Source organism: Nylanderia fulva, unplaced genomic scaffold (genome assembly GCF_048542155.1).
Source record: "Nylanderia fulva isolate GAGA-0341 unplaced genomic scaffold, ASM4854215v1 Scaffold158, whole genome shotgun sequence".
NCBI classification, from domain to species: Eukaryota; Metazoa; Arthropoda; class Insecta; order Hymenoptera; family Formicidae; genus Nylanderia; species Nylanderia fulva.
Window position 1 is genome coordinate 38,454 of NW_028189817.1, and position 6,535 is coordinate 44,988.

At 44.7% G+C, this 6,535-nt stretch overlaps 1 long non-coding RNA gene across 1 annotated transcript; it reads left to right on the plus strand.

The window, feature by feature from the left end:
- Positions 1-5,928: 5,928 nt before the first annotated feature.
- LOC146723961 (uncharacterized) lies at positions 5,929-6,303 on the plus strand. The gene is made up of 2 exons (XR_014924264.1): positions 5,929-5,965; positions 6,111-6,303. It is a non-coding gene; the product is annotated as an uncharacterized LOC146723961 (long non-coding RNA).
- Positions 6,304-6,535: the final 232 nt, after the last annotated feature.

Here is a 6,535-nt window from a genome sequence, read left to right on the forward strand (position 1 = left end):
ATCGTCATAAATTCACAAATTTCTTTATAAGTCGGATAAGCCGGCGATTTACCACGTAGAGGTTCCACTCATTACGAGTGCGTGGGCTAAATTTTTGAGATATTATGTAAACAATTAAGTCATCCCATTTTTCAACGGGTCTATCTAAATTTTTTAGTGCGGCTAACGATGCGGCCGCGGTATCGCGTAAAACTTTTAGTTCCGCCGCGGATTCTGTTTTCATAATCGGTAAGTCGACAAAGTTGTTAATATGTGCGTAAATAAGAGCACGTTGATTATTATATTCTTCCAAAAGCAATGCCCACGCCGCATCGTAATTAGTGTCCGTAATTTTGATATGATTAATTAATAGTGCGGCTTCACCAGTAACGCTAGCCTTTAAGTAGTGTAACTTTTGCGTATTGGTAAGTGAGTCTTTGGAGGCGACGAGCGATTCAAACAAGCCACGAAAATTTTCCCATTCGGCATAGTCGCCAGAACATTTAGGTAGAGAGATACGCGGTAGTTGCAAGTTAACTGCACCGGGTAAATCTCTCAAAGAAACATCGCTTACCGTTTTAGACGTGATTGTATCGCCGTGAAAAAGGTTACCGATAGCGTTCGCGATGTGATCTGCAGCATCGTTGTATGAATCTTCGGCCGAGAAGAATTGGTGCTCGACGAAGTATCCGACGGTACGCTGCTTCTCAGGTCGCGACTTGATGTGCTCGAACGTTCAGTCGTTGACATCTCTCCCACAGTGAGTCAAGATCATTCCGTCGTTTCTTGGCGACACTCAGCGTTACGTTCGCTTTGCCAATTTTTTTGAAGTTAGGAAGTACTCGTCTCATCGAGGCAATCGTCTGGTTTAAGTCGATGAGTAAGTCCTGTAGGTTCTCAGCCATGTTCGCCAATAAAACGGACTATATTAGTCCTTTAAGAAGCACGGACGCTTGGCGTAATTAACGTGCAAGGTGAGAGTCGGCTGCCGTCGGCCGCCGTCGAGTGGTTGAGCACGTCGAGGCCGTGCTTAATCTGTGAGTAACTTTGAACTCTCGTAATCACTGGACTGCGGGTTACACAGAAAGCAAACATAGAATTATATCAGTTGCTTGATTAATACGCGTAGGTGCGTTATAAATTGACGATATAATAGTTTGGTCGGGAGATAAAGTACCCTTGAGTTGAGATGGTGTAATGAGCCTAATTATGATTTTCACTTTCACTGTTTTAAGTCACTGCGTATTGTACTGCAATGTCGGCCCTGTACAACTGTGGAATGTATAATTACACCCGTTATACACTTTACGCACATGTAGTCTCTCTCACTCGTCAAGTTGTTGCACGCGAGAGAATAGTTGCCTCCTTTTCCTTATATCCGGCTCGAAGGACCAATGTGGAACGTGAACGTAGCTCCGATCCTTTGCGGTCACATCACCTTAAAGTTTTTTTTGTTCGCCGAGAAGGAAAGTAAGGAGAGACAACTTATTATAGCAGGATTAACTTTCAATTATGAATTCTTCTTTATTTTATAAACTTTTTCCGAATTCGCGGACCGTCTGACTTAAAGAGTTGACTATATATGTGTACAGAATATGTAGCAACGAGTACGTAATGCTCCCGACGAAAGCTGACCTCTAAGTGCCTCGCGATCGTTAATTTCTCACTATACGCGACACAAAGTCAAAATGAATCGAACCAATCGGAAAGCGAGAAGAAGATGTTTGTCACAATATCTCGTATTTGACGAATGACGTATTGTCAGAAAAACTGACGAAAATAAGTCTTTCCTTTCAAAATATAGAAGCTTATGGAAACTTCGAAAAGTCGAGAAATAATTCAAATAATATTTAGTAAGAATATAATACACTCTCTCGAACAATCGTAAATGCGATACCGAGCAAATAGACGCGAAACCTTTTTAATGCCTTTATTATCGCTAACACCTCTAACTCGTAACTACTGTATTTCGCCTCTGCAGGCGTCGTCTTCCCGCTAGAATAATACGCAGGATGGAAGCGCTGATCGTTGTTATTTCGTTGGAGCAAAATCGCACCATACCCCAACGCCGAGGCATCTGTATGTAATTCTGTCTCCGCCTCGACCCAATACAGACTCAGAATCGGTTTTTTACTTAACATAATTTTAAGCCGCATAAACGCGTCTCTCTCAGCCGCTCCGAAATGAAATTCAACATTCGATAAATTTACGGAAATACCCGCTCAAACCAAGAAAACTTTGCACTTGTTTTGCGCTCGCAGGACATGGAAAACGTCGCACCGCCTCAGTCTTACGATCCGACAAACGAACGCATCCGTTACAAATCACGTGACCCAAAAACTCAACGGTGGTCTCCAAAAAGCAACACTTACTGCAATTGATCATCAGACCTGTCTCGCTTGCCGTTACCAACACTCTTTCCAGATTTCTAATGCCACTCTCGACATCGCTGGATGGTATAATCAAGTCGTCCATATATGCCAAAACTATCCTTTCCCGTATGAGATCTCTAAATACTGTATTCACATATCTCTGGAACACCGCCGGCGAATTACAGAGACCAAAAGGAACTCGTAAAAATTCGTAATGGCCATTGGGCACAATAAATGCCGTATACTTCCGACTCGATTCGTTCACCCGTACATGGAAGAAACCGTTCGTCAGATCGAGCGTACTAAAAACACGCGCGCCCTTCAACATATCCAGCTGGTCCTCGATCAATGGCAGCGGATATCTGTCTTTAATGATCTTATTTATTAGCCGATAATCTACGCACAGTCTAAACGTATCGTCTTTCTTTTAAACTAAAACTACCGGACTCGCATAATCAGAAACAGATGGTCGCACGATTCTATCCGTAATTCACCGATCGATTTGCGCGTTAACTACTGTTCTCTCGAACGCCGATAAGCGCTTTGCCGACTGATGCACCGGCTCCTCATCCCTAAGCACGAGTTTCATTGTTACCTCAGCCTCACCGGTTCTGTCTGACTTGTAATTATTTATTAATTTTTCTATCGCTTTTCTCCGCTGAGAGTCCTCGACATGCGAAACATTTACGTGACTCGCTTTGCACGTTTCGTCGCGAATTACATCTATCTTAAGTATCTCTGGCATATTCTCGCATCCTGCCACATCGCTCGCCACCTCCGACTCGACGCTCGCGCGCCTCACCACGTCGCGCGTACTCTCACATCCCGCCACATCGCTCACCGCCCCAGACTCTTTGCGCGTTATCTGTGCCAACGGACGGATAGTCATATCGCCGCCCCTGATATTAACATCGGTCAAATTTAAGAAATCCGTTCCCAGTAATAATTTGTGTCGAAGCATCGTATCTGACACGACATGTATACAAACCGAATATGAATGTCCTTCAACTCTGAGCTTGGCTTGGAATTTTCCCAATGTTGTGTTATTATTTGAACCTACGCCATCGAATAACAGCCTGCTACATCGCAAACACGGAGAACCGAGCTTGATGTAATCGTCCGCGTGGATCAAACTAAAGTCGCTTCCCGAATCGATCAATGCCTATATCTCACGATCGTTAAAAAAAACATTCTTAAGATATTTACGATACGAAGCTCCCGATATCGCGCAGCTCTCTTTACCCGCTTTTGTCCTCTTAACGCACCTCGACGCGATATGCCTCCGCTTTCCGCATTGAAAGCACTTAGCGCCTTGTTCTTTAGTCGGACAATTTATGCCTAAATGATCACGTTCGCCACAATTAAAACAATACGCGATTTTACCCGCGAACCTCCTATTCTCGCTACCGTTTGCGGTTTCTCTTCGCTCACTTCTTCCCTGGTCGCTGACTCGCTTCTCTGTTCTCGTTGACCTTGATGCGTTGGATATACCTCGGTCTCGGAGGGTCACCCTCTCGAATGCCTCCAATAGTCCATCCGCCGCTGCAAATCGCTGGATGCGTGCTTGATCTTTTAGTCTCTCGTCTGGAATCCCCTCGATCAGGTACTCTAGCATTTCATCCTCCTCAATTGACACATGGTTGCCCAAGATAATCTTTTCATGGAAATATTCCTGGAACGTTTCGCCCTTCCTCCACACTCGCTCCTCAAATTTTTTCCGCGTTGTCACTTTGCTCTGCCGCCTAAAGAACATAGCTCTTAACTCATCCAGAAGATGGTCGAATGTCATCGTGATGTGTTCCGCCCTGGAATGCAACCACTCGTGCGCTCTTCCCTTTAGTCGCATGCCGATGAGAATTTTCGCAACGTCCTCCAATCGGTACGTCGACCTAAGCTGCTTTATCTGCTTCTCCCACGTCTCATAATGGCTGGATTTACCATCGAAAACACTCAGCAGATCCGCAATCGCCGTTATGTTCGTTCGCGTTTGAACCAACGGGGCCGGAATATCGTCGCTACCGCCGCTGCTCCCCGTCGCCATTGCCCGCACCTGCTCCCGCTCGATCGCCGCAGCCACACGCGTCGATTGCCGTCGCTCGCCCCCTATAGTCTGCTCGGCTTGCATCTTTTTGCGCATTACCTCCAGCTCCAAACGCGCTACCGCCAACTCTCGTTCCGCCAACTCTCGTTCCGCCAACTCTCGTTCCGCCAACTCTCTCTCCCTCTTATGCAGCTCGACCTCTCGTTGCTGCCGACTCGATGCTGGTTGTGCACTCGCCGCACCAGCTGCCTCTCGCTGCTGTCGACTCGATGCCGATTGTGCACTCGCTGCACCGGCCACCTCTCGCTGCTGCGAATCCTCACCGCCGTCACCACACTCGTCCTGTCCGTCCATCCACGCCCCCGACGGATCGTCCTCCATTAACCGCGCGATCAACTCCGCTTTGGTGCCCGCAGTGGACAGTCCGCGTGCCGCCAACAACTCTTTCAACGCAACGACGGTGAATCTGTCCGGATCTCTCATTACGGCGACTCTACACCGCACTCCACTCAACAAGAACCATCTCTAGAACCGCCGTCCACGTCGCAGCACGCACCGTCCCTCGCACCCTGACACGCGCGTTTCGCTCTCAAACTCCTCGCACTACCTGACTCCGTCGTCAAATTCTCTCTCTAATGTATCTTCCGGCTACGTCTCCAAATGTCTCACTGCTATCCCGGCTGAGCCCCCAAAAATTGTAGGATGTTATACAATTAATATGTAGCATAAAAAATGAAACAGATCGGAGAGTTCCAGAAGAGAGAATCACAAAATATATTTCGTAACAGTATTAAGATACACAAAGTATTCGTCGATCGGCTCACTCATGCCGCGTACACATATTATTTCTCGATATTGACGAAGTCAGGTGCGGATCTCGACTGACTAAAATCACGCATCGCTCCTGCTGCCGGGCGCGGATCGCACGCCGTCGGCAGCCGAAAATCACATGACACACACATGCCGTGACCGTGATCAACGGTCGTGTCGACCTTCTACATATATATATATATATATACATATATATATATATGTTATATATATATATATATATATATATATATATATACAGCATCGGGTATTATAGACACCTCGGGTAACAAATGAAGTCTAACACAAAAAAAACAAAAGAAACACGCGTGTACAAGTTCGGCTAATCGCTTGCTCGACATCGCTTTATTGGATATTTTTGATACCTCAAGTAATAAAAAGAAGTTCCCTAATAGGAAACACATTGGGTGCATTCGTTTATGCAGTGACTGCCGCAGAATGCCGCAAATGTCGTTCGTTTACTCCACCTGCGCAACCGACTGCAGCGCAGTTTGTTGTTCGTTTAAGCAGAGCTGCTACCTATCTGCGCAGCCATCTCGGAGGTCCTGCTTAGGATGCTTTGCTCGCAGTACTGCGGACTACTGCGTAAACGAATGTAGTCTTCTCCATTGTTAAGCCAATTGAACTTGGAAACGTTGCCTGAAAATTATTTCAATTATGAGTTATGTTATAAAAGTTCAGAACAAAGAAGGTGGAGAATAACTTCTCCAAATAGATCCTACAAAACTAAAAGTAATGCAAGGTAAGTAATACAATAAAATTATGAAGTCTGTTAATTTATATTTACGATCCAATTAACTTAAAAATGCACTTTTATCAAGAATATAAATTTAAAGTAATCTGTTTAAAAAAAATGTGCTTTGTATAAAGATGCAATTCTGTTACAGTCATTCCTAGCTATCAAGCTACTTCGTCCCCAGTAAGTTTGGAAAAATCTGAGAAGTCTACATTCAGCAACATTTCAATCCTACCGTCATCACTGTCTAAAAATGTTATGTGCACACGTCATATGTCAGAACCTTCAACCTATTTAAAAATTTTATTATATTTATTCAAATAATAATTCATATTTAATATAAATATGATGGTTTCTAAATCGGCCTAAGAGCCATAGCACGAAAAATTACGAAAATTAATTATTCGGAACTGTATCTCTTGGTACGAGATTACTAAAGTTCCATATATTAATTAACCTTGAACTTACATATGGAGAAATAGGCGCAAAAAATATAGGTCCGAAAAGTCGCTGAAGCGGGAATCGAACCCGCGTCTTTCACTTTCCGGGCGACTACTCTTACCACTAAGCTATTCA